The 17,821-nt window shown below is 53.5% G+C and overlaps 5 long non-coding RNA genes across 17 annotated transcripts in view; 3 read left to right on the top strand and 2 right to left on the bottom strand.

The window, feature by feature from the left end:
- The window catches only part of LOC135578786 (uncharacterized), a 46,476-nt gene that overhangs the window by 11,999 nt on the left and 16,656 nt on the right, over positions 1-17,821 (top strand). The gene's annotated exons all lie outside the window — the stretch shown is intronic.
- Positions 1,441-3,913, bottom strand: LOC135578808 (uncharacterized). Its single transcript, XR_010470925.1, has 2 exons — positions 3,396-3,913; positions 1,441-2,270 (listed from the first exon to the last, which is right to left on the bottom strand). It is a non-coding gene; the product is annotated as an uncharacterized LOC135578808 (long non-coding RNA).
- LOC135578801 (uncharacterized) lies at positions 4,346-5,580 on the top strand. Its single transcript, XR_010470917.1, has 3 exons — positions 4,346-4,482; positions 4,604-4,713; positions 4,914-5,580. It is a non-coding gene; the product is annotated as an uncharacterized LOC135578801 (long non-coding RNA).
- LOC135578796 (uncharacterized) overlaps positions 8,023-17,821 on the bottom strand; it is a 34,539-nt gene continuing 24,740 nt past the window's right edge. For 10 of the 13 annotated variants that reach the window (XR_010470907.1, XR_010470912.1, XR_010470908.1 and 7 more), the window contains 3 exons: positions 15,013-15,141; positions 13,668-13,886; positions 8,023-10,387 (listed from right to left, as the gene is read on the bottom strand). This is a non-coding gene — a long non-coding RNA (uncharacterized LOC135578796). The remainder of the gene's footprint in view (positions 10,388-13,667; positions 13,887-15,012; positions 15,142-17,821) is intronic. The other 3 variants (XR_010470902.1, XR_010470904.1, XR_010470906.1) reach the window with 3 other exon arrangements.
- Positions 15,572-17,197, top strand: LOC135578790 (uncharacterized). Its single transcript, XR_010470888.1, has 3 exons — positions 15,572-16,099; positions 16,221-16,330; positions 16,531-17,197. It is a non-coding gene; the product is annotated as an uncharacterized LOC135578790 (long non-coding RNA).

The raw sequence follows: 17,821 nt of genomic DNA, 5'->3' as shown, positions 1-17,821 counted from the left end.
AACCGGCATTTCTCAGCCAACCTTAAGCGACCTGTAACCAAACAAGCTAAACAAACCAAAACCACCAATCTTAACCTAAAACAACCATTAAACAATCTCAAACAACTTCAAAACAATCTGATAAAGGATAAAACTACCTAAAACAACCCATCTAAACCAACCTCAAAAATAGGAAACCAAAAGACATCACCTGACCAAAATGACCTCAAGCAAACAACCCAAAGCCAAATAGAACCACTGAAACCATCCTACAATCGCCAAGCTCAAACCCAATCTAAATCAACTAAACTTCAACAACTAAGCTAAAACCCCCTAAAAAACCTCAACAACCAAACTCCAACCACCAGCCACCCTACCCCATGCAGTGTCTCACTTGGATGTGTCTGCAGTCTTGGAAGCTTGACTACCCCAGGTTCTCCTACAAATGGACCCTGAGCTTGTTTGGAGGTTCTCAAGCACAGCGCAGCTACCGTATGACCCTGAGCTTGTTTGGAGGTTCTCAAGCACAGCGCAGCTACCGTATCCCTTGACCTAGCAATGGTTCGCCTCTAGCGGGGAAGGTCGTCCTCTTTGAGCAAGGCAGGGAAACACGTGGAGCAGGGAAGGAGGACGGGGACATCTGCTGCAACAGCACAAACAGCCCCATCGAGCCTGGTGATTAGTGGGGGGACGCATGTCCCAGCGAGATTGCAGTCACATCCAAACCATCCAGACACAACCTAAAACCAACAAAACACCATGTAAATCTAACCAAAGCACCTAAAGCACCCTCAACAACCAATCTAAACCACCCCAACCTGAAGGAACCCACCTTCAAAACATGCAACGTAAATAACACTGCCTAAAACAACCTACCAAAAAGGAAATAAACCAACCTAAACCAAACAACCTGAACCAACCTCAACAGAAACCCTTCAAACAACTTAAACAGTGTAAACCAAACCTGCCGAAACCAACCTACCTGAAAACACAGACACCCACCAACCCACCTAAACTGCCTACTGAAAACAAACAACCTAAAATAACCAACCAGCCGACCATGTCTCAACTTAAAGTCATCTGAACAAACCTAAACCAATCTACTGAAAACGGCCTCAACGAAAACAGCTTCACATACGCCACCTACAACAACCAACGGAAGACACCTTCAACCAAAAATCACCTACATCAAGCAACATGAACCCACCAGCCTTCGACAACCAGCCTCTCACAATCACCCTCAAAGAACCTGCCTCAAACCAACCTCAAACGACCGCAACAAGCTGAACCAAGCTCGTAAAACCAGAAACCTCAACCAAATTAACGCAACCAGTGCTAAAGAAGCACCAGAAAACAGCACCAACCAAAGAACCCAGCAAAACCAAGAAAAATAAACCTCCGAAGCTAAACAACACACATCAGCGGTAAGAAAATCACATCACACAGCCTAAACCAACCCACCTAAACTAACCAACCGAAACCAAGCTCAACCATCAAACCTGAAACAAGCAATCTAAGACCGCCAACCTGAACCAAACTTAACAAACCTTAACCTAAAACAACCGGCCTTCAGTGACCTACCAACACACAACCTACCAACAACGTCATACGGTGTCAAACAACCAGGCTCAAAAAGCCTACCAAAACCAACTCGTATTAGCTGACCTAAACCAACCAAATGAAACCAACTTAGCAAAACCCAACAAAACCAAAACAACAATGGAAACAACATCAACAACAAAAACAGAACACCAAACAAGGTAGAAAGAAACAAGCAAAACCCAAACAAGTTACAGACCAAGAAGGCAGATGTAGGAAGCAGCACGCAGAGATGTTGCATGGGGACCCAGTGCTTTGGAGCAGCCACTGGTGTCCTGTCAGGAACAGGAAGGATTCGCAGCTGCCACTCGGCACCTCTCCCTGCGGGCAACACCAGCGCCTGGCAGGGACCAGAGCGCTTCTCGTGCACCCTGCCCAAGAAGCACAGCAGCCAAACAAGGTGTGCAAGGCAAAACATCTGCTCGCCATCGCTACATGTGATGCTTTGGAAAAGATCCCACAGTACCACATACCTCTTCTTTGGTGCATGGTCAGTCCCGCGCCTCATTCTCAAGGTCCTCCCTCTTCAGGAACCTGGCAAAGCTTGGCCTCCATTCCTGCTGCTGCTCTCTGCAGCTCTGGGACTTGCCTTTGCCAGCCCGCAAGGGCTGTTTGTTCAAGCTAAACTGAAGAATGCATCAGCCTGCTCCTGGCTACACGTGGGCTTGTGTTAAGGATTGTGAGCATTGGCTCTGAAAAAGAGTGAGAAACGGAAATGACATGGAATAACAGAACATGAAAAAACATAAAATGAAGTAAATTAACATAAATAAAATAAAATAAAATAAAATAAAATAAAATAAAATAAAATAAAATAAAAAAAACAACAAAAACACTTGTATCTGTTGCGTTTTGTGTCCTGGAAAGTGGTTTTGAGGGAAGAGTGAAGGAAGGGAGAGGGAAAGGGGACGGGCAGGGGGGAAGGGAAGAGAAGGCAGAAGAGAAAAGAAAGCCCTGACAGAGCCCTGAGAGCTCCGTACCCGAAATTGTGTGGGTTTGACTGAAAGTGAATTCATTTCCTTCATGGAGTGAGAAACCTTTCTTTTTCACAGCTCGCACAGTCATTATTTGGAATTAGTTTGAAAACACGAGATAACACCCCAGCACAGAGCTAATGTTTTTAATTGCGCCGGTCTGAGAGCCAAGGGCATTCTGACTGCTCTGCCCACAGATGTGACGTATCGGGAAGGGGGACAGAGATGGGACAGAGCTGGACTGACATCCAGGCTGATCGAGAAGAGTATTTCATCCCATTAGCGTCACGGTCATTATTTAAGGAGGGAGGGGATCTCTCTCACTCTCTCAGGCGTGCAGTGTAATCTTGATAAACTGGCCACATGGGTCAAGAAAGCCACCTGGCAACCAAACAGACCCATTGCACTCTTCCGCTCAGCACATCAAGACTTGCCCTCTAAGTCTCGGCAATTCCTTGAATATCACCAATAATCAACCCAGGTTTCAAACAGCAACATGGCATGACAAAATAATACATACTTCTCTTTAAGTCCGCTCCTTCTTTTAATCTTTGCCTAGACCTTCAGGAAATGTCAAACCAAACTAACTACCCAGCAGTTCAACACGCAACCCACGCAAAATAAAGGCTACCCACGAGGAACCCCGTTACAAGTATCAGTCGTGCAACTGCTACTCTGTGGCACGGCTGCCCTGAACCGATCACCCCTAGAGATGAAGCCCGAGGGAGACACCACTCAGCCGGCAAATATTCCAAAAACACGTTTTGCTCACAGATCTTACAGCAAGTTTTCCCTCGGCAAACAAAAGATTAAACAGCAGCAACAAGCAGAAATAATACTCACAAGTCTGTGACTCACAAGAGGGCTGTTGCAAGAAGGATTTCTGGAAACGCTTGACCATCCATAGAAGTGGCTTGGAGCCACAAAAGCCCTGTCTCTTCAAACACGTTTTGCATTCTTCACACTACAGCACTAAAGAAAGATCAGAATCCCTCAGCATAGTACAATTCTGCAATACAGCGACCGGGTTGGTCGTGCTGCTAAGACACCTTGTCCAAAGATCTGCAGCTCTTGCTCTTTGCTGAAGACAAAAGGCCGATGAGTCGGTTCCAGCAGAGGCAAACCAAATCTAAGCACTGACAGGGCTGCAGAGCAAAATGGCCCCGCAATGGGGCCTCGTGGCCCCGGGGGCCGCCATGCCGGCCACCGCAGCGGCCGTTGGGGACGCCACGAGCCTCTGTGATGGCAGTTGGAGCACAGCTGTGCCAGCTGCGCCATCGCTCCGAGAGAAGAGGCCGCAGACGACAGCGCCGGATCGACGCGAAGAAGAGAGAGGAGGCTCAGGGACCCCCTCGGATGGCTCCGCCGCCCAAACGGCGGCTGCCTGGCGGGAGCAGCAGCACCGCCCACAGGCAGGAGGAGCCCATGGAGATTGACCCACCCCGGGAAGAGGCGGAGCCCATGGAGGTGGATCCGCCTCGGCAGGAGGAGGAGGCGATGGAGGTGGATCCGCCTCAGGCAGGGCTGCTGGGGCCCAGCACCAGCATGGCCGGACCGCCTCCGGCGCCGCAGTGCCCTAAGCGCCGCAGGACGGCCGGGGGCTCTCCCAGAGCCCCCAAACAGGCGCCTGGCCGCAAGCGGCGCCGCCCCCGCAGCCGCCACTAGCCACCTCCGGGGGATGGGCCGGACCAGCAGCCGCTCTGGAGCCACAGGTGAGCCCGGCTTCCCAGCCCGCACCCCCGGCCCTCATGCCGGGGCATCTCCTCTGCCCTGGGGCCTGGGGAAGAGGCGAGGAGGGTCGCTGCCATCTTCTGCTCGGCAGCCCCAGAGCACCGGGAGGAGTCCTCAGGAGCCACCACACAGCGGGGGACAGCGCCACAGACGCCAGGACACCCGAGGACAGCGCTGGAGCTTGCCTTCAAGGCAAAAGGTTTTCACATTGCACAAATCATTCAGACTTTTCCTTTCCTTCTCCCTGTATGCAGACTATAGAGTTAATAGAAATATGTAGATATAGAAAATAAAAGCTAGGTGGATGTGTGTGTGCACAGAAGCCCGCTGGAGACCGCCAGAGACCGTCGGGGACAGAAGGACACCGTGGGATCTGCACCTTGCCTTATAAAAGGAGAAGTGTGGAGACTTGGAGACAAAACCTGACGAGGTATGCTTGTTATTCAGAGCCTGGTCTTTCGGAACCCTTCTCTTACTCCTCTGATTGGGTGAGATGCAAGGGTCTCCTTTACTTGTGTGTTCTCTGCTCCTCCTCTCCCCCCCCTCTTGCTGTTTTCCTCCGTCATCTCTGTTGTGTCTTCTTGTTGCATTCACTAACTCTCATCTCTGGCATTTTGGTTTTTTTCCCAGGTTTGGTCAGGAATTCTTGACAGGACTACCGGAAGGAGATTTTGAAGGTCAGAGGCATTTGGGCACTCTCGGCAGTCCGGGAGATGGCTCCGGCTCAAGGTAGGACAGGGTAGGATAGGCTAGGGCTTGGGCAGGTCCTGGGGGGCGTGAGCAGCCTGTGCATGGGACGAGGAGCCAGGTCTGGCTCACATGCTCAGGGAACAGCCGATCGCCAGCACTGGGGTCAGGAAGGAATTTTTTCCCCCGGGGCAGATTGGCACTGGTCCCCGGGGGTTTTTTGCCTTCCTCTGCAGCACTGAGCATGACCACTTTGCAGAGCTCCTCTGGGCCCTTTTGGCTCGGTTCCTGCCTGCTGCTCAAGCACCAGGAAGATGGCCTCTCGTGCCCCGCAGCTGGGGGGAGGAAGGCTTTTTTTCCCCCCGAGGTGGGACAGCAAGCGTCTCCGGGGGTTTTTTGCTTTCCTCTGCAGCGCTGAGCACGGCCCCTTGCCACGGCTTCTTTGGGCCATTTGGGCTGGGCGCCTGCTGCTCCACGAGGTGGCCCTAAACTTAGCTAGAATAGCCTATCCAAAGCAGCATAGAACTAATCGCCTAAACCAACCTTAAAGAAGTGCAAGGAACTAACCCGCCTTCAAGAAGCTAAAATAAACTGAAACTAAACACTTGTATCCCTTGTGTTTTGTGTCGTTGAAAGTGTTTTGGAGTCGGGAAGTGGGGGGGAGTAAGGGAGAGGCGGGTGGAGGTTGGGGAGGGGGGAGAGAGGCGGGAGGGGGGAGAGAGGCGGGAGGGGGGAGAGAGGCGGGAGGGGGGAGAGAGGCGGGAGGGGGGAGAGAGGCGGGAGGGGGGAGAGAGGCGGGAGGGGGGAGAGAGGCGGGAGAGGGGAGACGGGGAGGGGGGAGAGAGGCGGGAGGGGGAGAGAGGCGGGAGAGGGGAGACGGGGAGGGGGAGAGAGGCGGGAGAGGGGAGACGGGGAGGGGGGAGAGAGGCGGGAGAGGGGAGACGGGGAGGGGGGAGAGAGGCGGGAGGGAGAGAGGCGGGAGAGGGGAGACGGGGAGGGGGGAGAGAGGCGGAGAGGGGAGACGGGGAGGGGAGAGAGAGGCGGGAGGGGGGAGGGGAGAGAGGCGGGAGGGGGGAGAGAGGCGGGAGGGGGGAGAGCGGCGGGAGGGGGGAGGGGGGAGAGGCGGGAGGGGGGGAGAGAGGCGGGAGGGGGGAGACGGGGAGAGAGGCGGGAGGGGGGAGGGGGGACACGGGGAGAGGGGAGAGAGGCGGGAGGGGGGAGACGGGGAGAGGGGAGAGAGGCGGGAGGGGGGAGACGGGGAGGGGGGAGACGGGGAGGGGGGAGACGGGGAGGGGGGAGACGGGGAGGGGGGAGAGAGGCGGGAGGGGGGAGACGGGGAGAGAGGCGGGAGAGGGGAGACGGGGAGGGGGGAGAGAGGCGGAGGGGGGAGACGGGGAGAGGGGAGAGAGGCGGGAGGGGGAGACGGGGAGGGGGAGAGAGGCGGGAGAGGGGAGACGGGGAGGGGGGAGAGAGGCGGGAGGGGAGAGAGGCGGGAGAGGGGAGACGGGGAGGGGGGAGAGAGGCGGGAGAGGGGAGACGGGGAGGGGGGAGAGAGAGGCGGGAGGGGGGAGACGGGGAGGGGGGAGAGAGGCGGGAGGGGGGAGACGGGGAGGGAGGGTGGACGGGGGTGAGGGAGGTGGGAGATGGGAGGGGGGAGAAGGGCATGGCTGCCCTGAACCGATCACCCCCTAGAGATGAAGTCCAAGGGAGACACCACTCAGCTGGCAAATATTCCAAAAGCACGTTTTGCTCACAGATCTTACAGCAAGTTTTCCCTCAGCAAACAAAAGATTAAACAGCAACAACAAGCAGAAATAATACTCACAAGTCTCAACCATCTTCTACGGCATTTTTCCGTACCGTCCGACACCGCCGGACCCGGCGGACACACCCGCTGCCCCCGCTCCAGCTGCCCGCCAAGCGGCGGCGCCGGCCGCGCACCCACGCGTGCCCACAAGCGGCCTCGCCCTCCCCGCCCGCCCGCCGGGCACAAGACGGACCCCAGCGCAGCCCCGCCCGGGCACCGGGAGAGCCGCCTCCCGCAAAGACCGACCCAGCAGCCCCGACGAGCGGATGGCGGAGCCGTCGCTCCTCGGCCCCGCCCCGTGTTCCCGTAAACGCGGGAACGAGCGGGAGTCGCGCGGTTTGGCTGCTCCCGAGAGAGAGTTGGACGAGAAACTCTTCCCGCCCCCTGTCCCTTCTTCTCCAGCCGGGCAGCCTCCTGGAGCTGCCGCCGCTACAACCGCTGCCGACAGCCCGGTGGCCCCGATGTGCCACCCTGCCCTTCCATCGGGCTTTTTCTTGTGCGTGGGCTGGCCGGTGGAGACTTTTCCGTGCTGTGTGTCACAGCTACTTGATGTGCTGATTTTTTTCACACCCTATTTTCTCATTAATTCACAAGAAGGTTGTTGCAAGAACACCCGTTTCCGGAAACGCTTGAACATCCCTAGAATTGGCTTGGAGCCAAAAAAGCACTGTCTCTTCAAACACGTTTTGCATTCTTCACACTACAGCACTAAAGAAAATCGATGTTTCCACTTCCACGGCCATTGCACGTCCTGTGGCGGGTCAGAGTCCAGAAGCACCGAGCCTTCCTAAGCTCTGTCCTCTGCCTCGGAGGGTGACGCTCCCTCCAGAAATGCCCCCGCCTCTCAGAGGAGGGACAGACAGCTGCTGCTGTCCCGGGGCTGCAGGCTGGGCTCTCAAACGAGCCGAGTTCCCAGGTCACTCCCAACAACTCGGCTTTCGGCTCCCGGAGTGAAATGCAACCTTTGCAAGCACCTGATGCCGCTGCCCTGCCGGGCTGGGCACAGGAGCCCTTCGCCGTGACCAGGGCAGGGAGATGCAACGCTGGGCTTGACTCGCTGCGGAGCTGCAGGGCTGCTGTGCCATCCGGCAGCAGAGGGGGATGAAGTGCCAGCTGGGGCAGTGACAGGGACTGTGCCAGTCAGCGCAGGCAGGTGACAGGAACAACCGCGAAGCCACTAGTGAAATGCAAAGAGTACAGCACGGGAAAGAGCACTGGATCAGCACCCGGTGGATTGTCCCTTCGTTTTCTGTTGACCATCAGTGTTCTTTATTGAATTATTGATTTCTTTTTACTGATGTACGGTTGGTCATTTTCATACGTTTGGGGATTTTTTGGATATTCGTTTGCCTTTCTTTTACAAGGGGAAAATGGTGTGCGACAAATTTTGATTCATACATGGTACAGGACGAACACTGGTTTTGCCAGTGCCTAACCAGACTCTCTTGAATGGAGCTGGGGACTCGACACAAGGCTTCATGCAAATTTGGAAGCAGAGGGACCAGGGGATGTGTCTCCAGCAATACTACAGGGTGTTTCAAAAACATGGTCCCAATTTCACACGCAGAGTGATTTCCAATTGGGTCCATCTTTCCGAAACATCCTGTGCTTGGGGAGAGTTGTGGAAACAAACGTGAGATGGGTCCTGTGTCACCTCTGTTCCTGCTCCTCGTCCCATAGTGCCGTGGCGGGATTCCTCCTCTGAAGGTGGTTCTTTTGAAGTAAATAAAACGTCTGTTGGAAGGAATTGTGGGAATTCAAAGACACGGTTCTTACACCTTTGGACAAATGTTTGCGTTAAAAACGGAGGCAAATTTTCTCTCCTTCTCCCTATATACGTGTATGCAGACTGTATAGTTTATAAAGACATGTAAAAATAGAAAATTAAATCGATAAATGTGTGCACACAGAAGCCCACACGAGACCACCGGAGACCGCAGGAGACCGTCGGAGACCGAAGGACACCGCTAGAAACCACAGGACACCATTGGCTCTGTGTCTTGGTTTAAAAAGGAAAAAGGTTTTCACATTTCAGCAAATAATGAAGACTTGGGTTTTCTCCCTCCTTCTCCCGATACGTGTGTCTATAGACAATAGAGTTTAGAAAAATATGTACATATAGACAATAACAGCTATAAATGCAGGCACACAGAAGCCCGCTGGAGACCGCCGGAGATTGCAGGAGACCGTGGGAGACTGAAGAAGGCCGCTGGAAACCACAGGACGCCACTGGAGAACGTCGGAGACCAAAGGACACCGTGGGACCTGCACCTTGCCTGAAAAAAGGAAGAGTTTCTTAACATTTTACAAATACTTCAGCCTTTTCCTTTCTCTCTCCCTCTGTAAATACTAGAAATGCAGTACGGGAGGAAGGGAGAAAAAGTCGTCTTTTGAACTTACAATCATTATGATGCGATCTGCTACAATAACAGATTTTGACATTAAAACAAACATGCTCCTAGGAAAACATGCTCCTCTAGTAAGAAAACAGGAAAGATTTGTATCAGTTCTAGTGTAACATTGTATCTGCTGAGACTGTGGCTTCCCTAGATGTCAGCTGGGGAACAGAGAGGCTGCAGGAGAGTTTGTTGACAGAAAGTGGGAAACGTGGATTTTTTTTTCCCAGTTAACTTTTCCTTTCCCTTTCCTCTTCTTCCCACCCCTGTTTAGGCTCACGACCTTCCAAAAGCTGTTGCGGCAGATCACACACAGGTCCCTGCCGTTTGCTCGAACTCTGTAACACCATCAGGCAGATACGTTATCGGGATATTGTCTTGCGTGCTGCTGGGCCAAGAAGTGACACGAACGCCGTGTAAACACGGGCGGTGATGGCTCCTGGTCAGCAGTCACAGGCTGGCCTCAGTAATTGCTGTGAGACTAATCCCACACAGGAGCAACAGTATATGCTTCTGCCTTGTCAGCTTCATGAACAGGGCAAGTGGAGGGGAAAAATGCTCTTCTGTTAACTTCAAGTCATCACCTATGCTATCTGCAACAATAACAGATTTTAACATTAAAAAGAATTTCCTCATTATGCATCTGTTAGTAAAACTGAGAAGAATTGTATCAGATCTAGTGTACGATTGTATCTGCCGAGACCGTGGCTTCAGTACAAGTAAGCTGGGAATCTAGAAGCTGCAGGAAAATTTGTTGACAAAAACTGGGAAACTTTGATTTTTTTTTTTCCCCCGTTAACGCTTTTCCCCCTCTTCCTCTTTTTCCCATCCCTCTTCAGGCTCATAACCTTGCAAAGGCTATTGCAGCAGCTCACACATTTCTTCTGAAGCATCCAGATGCTGAAATGAGGCAGAGAAGTGTGGCCTACTGTCAGAGCAGACCTGAGGCCGAGCAGCAAATTAGAGACGTGGAGAGAGAAGCTTACGAGGTATGCTTTTTATTCAGAATCTGGGCTTTGGGAACCCTTCTATCACTCCTCGGATGGGGTGAGATTCAAGGATCTTGTTTGCTTACCTGTCCTCTGCTCCTCCTCTCCTTCCCCTCTTGCTGTTTTCCTCCGTCATCTCTGCTGTGTCTTCTTGTTGCATTCAGTCATCTCATCTCTGGCATTTTGTTTCTTCTTCCCAGGTTTGGTCAGGAATTCGTAACAGGGCTGCAGGAAGAAGTACTGAAGTAAGGCTGGACTGGCAACAAATCCACACTGTGTTTTGGCAAAAGAGGGACACGGTTAGGTTGATTACTCCCCTGTCTTGTAGATGACAGGGACTGATTTGGGGCCAGCACCCCAAAGGCTTCCTCCCAAAGGTGCTGGGCGGAGTTGGGGTGGGCGGGGCTGCACACGCGTGGCTCTGTCACCCCCGTGTCACAATGCCAGCACCCGGCAATGCAGCGCTCACAATGCCCCGAGCAGGACCAAAAGGAGCAGCCGGGTCCCCTGTCCACTGCCAGAGCTGGCCCGGGGGCAGCCCCAACACATCCCACAGGAAGCACTTGAGGAGCTGGTGGAATCACAGGGCAGGGGCTGAGGGAGGAAGAGCTTGCATGAGGCTGCTGGAGGTTCTCCACTGCAAGGTGATCTGCGGGCAGGGCCACCTTCCAAGCTCAGCTCATGGATGGAAATCCTTTTCAACTGGGTAGCGGTGGAGAGACCAAGGGAATTTCTTCTGTGCTTGCAACACCCACTGGTGTCCCACCAGGCACTTGGGCACTCTCGGAAGTCCGGGAGATGGCTCCGGCTCAAGGTAGGACAGGGTAGGATAGGCTAGGGCTTAGGCAGGTCCTGGGAGGTGTGAGCAGCCTGTGGGACGAGGAGCCAGGTCTGGCTCACATGCTCAGGGAACAGCCGATCGCCAGCACTGGGGTCAGGAAGGAATTTTTTCCCCCGGGGCAGATTGGCACTGGTCCCCGGGGGTTTTTTGCCTTCCTCTGCAGCATTGAGCATGACCACTTTGCAGAGCTCCTCTGGGCCCTTTTGGCTCGGTTCCTGCCTGCTGCTCAAGCACCAGGAACATGGCCTCTCGTGCCCCGCAGCTGGGGGGAGGAAGGCTTTTTTTCCCCCCCAGGTGGGACAGCAAGCGTCCCCGGGGGTTTTTCGCCTTCCTCTGCAGCGCTGAGCACGGCCCCTTGCCACGGCTTCTTTGGGCCTTTTGGGCTGGGCGCCTGCTGCTCCACGAGGTGGCCCTAAACTTAGCTAGAACAGCCTATCCAAAGCAGCATAGAACAACTCACCTAAACCAATCTTAAACAACCTAAACCAGTCTGCCTTAAAAAACTTCAATCAGCCACCAACAACCTAAGCAGAACCTTAAACAATCTACAACAAATTACCTAAACCAAACAAAAGAAACCAACCAAAACACCCTAAAACAAACCTACCCAAAACCAAATGATCTAAAAAATCCTACCTAAAACAATCTAAAACTACATAAACCGGCATTTCTCAGCCAACCTTAAGCGACCTGTAACCAAACAAGCTAAACAAACCAAAACCAACCAATCTTAACCTAAAACAACCATTAAACAATCTCAAACAACTTCAAAACAATCTGATAAAGGATAAAACTACCTAAAACAACCCATCTAAACCAACCTCAAAAATAGGAAACCAAAAGACATCACCTGACCAAAATGACCTCAAGCAAACAACCCAAAGCCAAATAGAACCACTGAAACCATCCTACAATCGCCAAGCTCAAACCCAATCTAAATCAACTAAACTTCAACAACTAAGCTAAAACCCCCTAAAAAACCTCAACAACCAAACTCCAACCACCAGCCACCCTACCCCATGCAGTGTCTCACTTGGATGTGTCTGCAGTCTTGGAAGCTTGACTACCCCAGGTTCTCCTACAAATGGACCCTGAGCTTGTTTGGAGGTTCTCAAGCACAGCGCAGCTACCGTATCCCCTTGACCTAGCAATGGTTCGCCTCTAGCGGGGAAGGTCGTCCTCTTTGAGCAAGGCAGGGAAACACGTGGAGCAGGGAAGGAGGACGGGGACATCTGCTGCAACAGCACAAACAGCCCCATCGAGCCTGGTGATTAGTGGGGGGACGCATGTCCCAGCGAGATTGCAGTCACATCCAAACCATCCAGACACAACCTAAAACCAACAAAACACCATGTAAATCTAACCAAAGCACCTAAAGCACCCTCAACAACCAATCTAAACCACCCCAACCTGAAGGAACCCACCTTCAAAACATGCAACGTAAATAACACTGCCTAAAACAACCTACCAAAAAGGAAATAAACCAACCTAAACCAAACAACCTGAACCAACCTCAACAGAAACCCTTCAAACAACTTAAACAGTGTAAACCAAACCTGCCGAAACCAACCTACCTGAAAACACAGACACCCACCAACCCACCTAAACTGCCTACTGAAAACAAACAACCTAAAATAACCAACCAGCCGACCATGTCTCAACTTAAAGTCATCTGAACAAACCTAAACCAATCTACTGAAAACGGCCTCAACGAAAACAGCTTCACATACGCCACCTACAACAACCAACGGAAGACACCTTCAACCAAAAATCACCTACATCAAGCAACATGAACCCACCAGCCTTCGACAACCAGCCTCTCACAATCACCCTCAAAGAACCTGCCTCAAACCAACCTCAAACGACCGCAACAAGCTGAACCAAGCTCGTAAAACCAGAAACCTCAACCAAATTAACGCAACCAGTGCTAAAGAAGCACCAGAAAACAGCACCAACCAAAGAACCCAGCAAAACCAAGAAAAATAAACCTCCGAAGCTAAACAACACACATCAGCGGTAAGAAAATCACATCACACAGCCTAAACCAACCCACCTAAACTAACCAACCGAAACCAAGCTCAACCATCAAACCTGAAACAAGCAATCTAAGACCGCCAACCTGAACCAAACTTAACAAACCTTAACCTAAAACAACCGGCCTTCAGTGACCTACCAACACACAACCTACCAACAACGTCATACGGTGTCAAACAACCAGGCTCAAAAAGCCTACCAAAACCAACTCGTATTAGCTGACCTAAACCAACCAAATGAAACCAACTTAGCAAAACCCAACAAAACCAAAACAACAATGGAAACAACATCAACAACAAAAACAGAACACCAAACAAGGTAGAAAGAAACAAGCAAAACCCAAACAAGTTACAGACCAAGAAGGCAGATGTAGGAAGCAGCACGCAGAGATGTTGCATGGGGACCCAGTGCTTTGGAGCAGCCACTGGTGTCCTGTCAGGAACAGGAAGGATTCGCAGCTGCCACTCGGCACCTCTCCCTGCGGGCAACACCAGCGCCTGGCAGGGACCAGAGCGCTTCTCGTGCACCCTGCCCAAGAAGCACAGCAGCCAAACAAGGTGTGCAAGGCAAAACATCTGCTCGCCATCGCTACATGTGATGCTTTGGAAAAGATCCCACAGTACCACATACCTCTTCTTTGGTGCATGGTCAGTCCCGCGCCTCATTCTCAAGGTCCTCCCTCTTCAGGAACCTGGCAAAGCTTGGCCTCCATTCCTGCTGCTGCTCTCTGCAGCTCTGGGACTTGCCTTTGCCAGCCCGCAAGGGCTGTTTGTTCAAGCTAAACTGAAGAATGCATCAGCCTGCTCCTGGCTACACGTGGGCTTGTGTTAAGGATTGTGAGCATTGGCTCTGAAAAAGAGTGAGAAACGGAAATGACATGGAATAACAGAACATGAAAAAACATAAAATGAAGTAAATTAACATAAATAAAATAAAATAAAATAAAATAAAATAAAATAAAATAAAATAAAATAAAAAAAACAACAAAAACACTTGTATCTGTTGCGTTTTGTGTCCTGGAAAGTGGTTTTGAGGGAAGAGTGAAGGAAGGGAGAGGGAAAGGGGACGGGCAGGGGGGAAGGGAAGAGAAGGCAGAAGAGAAAAGAAAGCCCTGACAGAGCCCTGAGAGCTCCGTACCCGAAATTGTGTGGGTTTGACTGAAAGTGAATTCATTTCCTTCATGGAGTGAGAAACCTTTCTTTTTCACAGCTCGCACAGTCATTATTTGGAATTAGTTTGAAAACACGAGATAACACCCCAGCACAGAGCTAATGTTTTTAATTGCGCCGGTCTGAGAGCCAAGGGCATTCTGACTGCTCTGCCCACAGATGTGACGTATCGGGGAAGGGGGACAGAGATGGGACAGAGCTGGACTGACATCCAGGCTGATCGAGAAGAGTATTTCATCCCATTAGCGTCACGGTCATTATTTAAGGAGGGAGGGGATCTCTCTCACTCTCTCAGGCGTGCAGTGTAATCTTGATAAACTGGCCACATGGGTCAAGAAAGCCACCTGGCAACCAAACAGACCCATTGCACTCTTCCGCTCAGCACATCAAGACTTGCCCTCTAAGTCTCGGCAATTCCTTGAATATCACCAATAATCAACCCAGGTTTCAAACAGCAACATGGCATGACAAAATAATACATACTTCTCTTTAAGTCCGCTCCTTCTTTTAATCTTTGCCTAGACCTTCAGGAAATGTCAAACCAAACTAACTACCCAGCAGTTCAACACGCAACCCACGCAAAATAAAGGCTACCCACGAGGAACCCCGTTACAAGTATCAGTCGTGCAACTGCTACTCTGTGGCACGGCTGCCCTGAACCGATCACCCCTAGAGATGAAGCCCGAGGGAGACACCACTCAGCCGGCAAATATTCCAAAAACACGTTTTGCTCACAGATCTTACAGCAAGTTTTCCCTCGGCAAACAAAAGATTAAACAGCAGCAACAAGCAGAAATAATACTCACAAGTCTGTGACTCACAAGAGGGCTGTTGCAAGAAGGATTTCTGGAAACGCTTGACCATCCATAGAAGTGGCTTGGAGCCACAAAAGCCCTGTCTCTTCAAACACGTTTTGCATTCTTCACACTACAGCACTAAAGAAAGATCAGAATCCCTCAGCATAGTACAATTCTGCAATACAGCGACCGGGTTGGTCGTGCTGCTAAGACACCTTGTCCAAAGATCTGCAGCTCTTGCTCTTTGCTGAAGACAAAAGGCCGATGAGTCGGTTCCAGCAGAGGCAAACCAAATCTAAGCACTGACAGGGCTGCAGAGCAAAATGGCCCCGCAATGGGGCCTCGTGGCCCCGGGGGCCGCCATGCCGGCCACCGCAGCGGCCGTTGGGGACGCCACGAGCCTCTGTGATGGCAGTTGGAGCACAGCTGTGCCAGCTGCGCCATCGCTCCGAGAGAAGAGGCCGCAGACGACAGCGCCGGATCGACGCGAAGAAGAGAGAGGAGGCTCAGGGACCCCCTCGGATGGCTCCGCCGCCCAAACGGCGGCTGCCTGGCGGGAGCAGCAGCACCGCCCACAGGCAGGAGGAGCCCATGGAGATTGACCCACCCCGGGAAGAGGCGGAGCCCATGGAGGTGGATCCGCCTCGGCAGGAGGAGGAGGCGATGGAGGTGGATCCGCCTCAGGCAGGGCTGCTGGGGCCCAGCACCAGCATGGCCGGACCGCCTCCGGCGCCGCAGTGCCCTAAGCGCCGCAGGACGGCCGGGGGCTCTCCCAGAGCCCCCAAACAGGCGCCTGGCCGCAAGCGGCGCCGCCCCCGCAGCCGCCACTAGCCACCTCCGGGGGATGGGCCGGACCAGCAGCCGCTCTGGAGCCACAGGTGAGCCCGGCTTCCCAGCCCGCACCCCCGGCCCTCATGCCGGGGCATCTCCTCTGCCCTGGGGCCTGGGGAAGAGGCGAGGAGGGTCGCTGCCATCTTCTGCTCGGCAGCCCCAGAGCACCGGGAGGAGTCCTCAGGAGCCACCACACAGCGGGGGACAGCGCCACAGACGCCAGGACACCCGAGGACAGCGCTGGAGCTTGCCTTCAAGGCAAAAGGTTTTCACATTGCACAAATCATTCAGACTTTTCCTTTCCTTCTCCCTGTATGCAGACTATAGAGTTAATAGAAATATGTAGATATAGAAAATAAAAGCTAGGTGGATGTGTGTGTGCACAGAAGCCCGCTGGAGACCGCCAGAGACCGTCGGGGACAGAAGGACACCGTGGGATCTGCACCTTGCCTTATAAAAGGAGAAGTGTGGAGACTTGGAGACAAAACCTGACGAGGTATGCTTGTTATTCAGAGCCTGGTCTTTCGGAACCCTTCTCTTACTCCTCTGATTGGGTGAGATGCAAGGGTCTCCTTTACTTGTGTGTTCTCTGCTCCTCCTCTCCCCCCCCTCTTGCTGTTTTCCTCCGTCATCTCTGTTGTGTCTTCTTGTTGCATTCACTAACTCTCATCTCTGGCATTTTGGTTTTTTTCCCAGGTTTGGTCAGGAATTCTTGACAGGACTACCGGAAGGAGATTTTGAAGGTCAGAGGCATTTGGGCACTCTCGGCAGTCCGGGAGATGGCTCCGGCTCAAGGTAGGACAGGGTAGGATAGGCTAGGGCTTGGGCAGGTCCTGGGGGGCGTGAGCAGCCTGTGCATGGGACGAGGAGCCAGGTCTGGCTCACATGCTCAGGGAACAGCCGATCGCCAGCACTGGGGTCAGGAAGGAATTTTTTCCCCCGGGGCAGATTGGCACTGGTCCCCGGGGGTTTTTTGCCTTCCTCTGCAGCACTGAGCATGACCACTTTGCAGAGCTCCTCTGGGCCCTTTTGGCTCGGTTCCTGCCTGCTGCTCAAGCACCAGGAAGATGGCCTCTCGTGCCCCGCAGCTGGGGGGAGGAAGGCTTTTTTTCCCCCCGAGGTGGGACAGCAAGCGTCTCCGGGGGTTTTTTGCTTTCCTCTGCAGCGCTGAGCACGGCCCCTTGCCACGGCTTCTTTGGGCCATTTGGGCTGGGCGCCTGCTGCTCCACGAGGTGGCCCTAAACTTAGCTAGAATAGCCTATCCAAAGCAGCATAGAACTAATCGCCTAAACCAACCTTAAAGAAGTGCAAGGAACTAACCCGCCTTCAAGAAGCTAAAATAAACTGAAACTAAACACTTGTATCCCTTGTGTTTTGTGTCGTTGAAAGTGTTTTGGAGTCGGGAAGTGGGGGGGAGTAAGGGAGAGGCGGGTGGAGGTTGGGGAGGGGGGAGAGAGGCGGGAGGGGGGAGAGAGGCGGGAGGGGGGAGAGAGGCGGGAGGGGGGAGAGAGGCGGGAGGGGGGAGAGAGGCGGGAGGGGGGAGAGAGGCGGGAGGGGGGAGAGAGGCGGGAGAGGGGAGACGGGGAGGGGGGAGAGAGGCGGGAGGGGGGAGAGAGGCGGGAGAGGGGAGACGGGGAGGGGGGAGAGAGGCGGGAGAGGGGAGACGGGGAGGGGGGAGAGAGGCGGGAGAGGGGAGACGGGGAGGGGGGAGAGAGGCGGGAGGGGAGAGAGGCGGGAGAGGGGAGACGGGGAGGGGGGAGAGAGGCGGGAGAGGGGAGACGGGGAGGGGAGAGAGAGGCGGGAGGGGGGAGAGAGGCGGGAGGGGGGAGAGAGGCGGGAGGGGGGAGAGCGGCGGGAGGGGGGAGGGGGGAGAGGCGGGAGGGGGGAGAGAGGCGGGAGGGGGGAGAGAGGCGGGAGGGGGGAGACGGGGAGAGAGGCGGGAGGGGGGAGGGGGGACACGGGGAGAGGGGAGAGAGGCGGGAGGGGG

Source organism: Columba livia, chromosome 2, assembly GCF_036013475.1.
Source record: "Columba livia isolate bColLiv1 breed racing homer chromosome 2, bColLiv1.pat.W.v2, whole genome shotgun sequence".
In the NCBI taxonomy this organism is placed as follows: Eukaryota; Metazoa; Chordata; class Aves; order Columbiformes; family Columbidae; genus Columba; species Columba livia.
The sequence above is the reverse complement of the archived record's forward strand: the minus strand, read 5'-3'. Positions and strand labels throughout refer to the sequence as shown.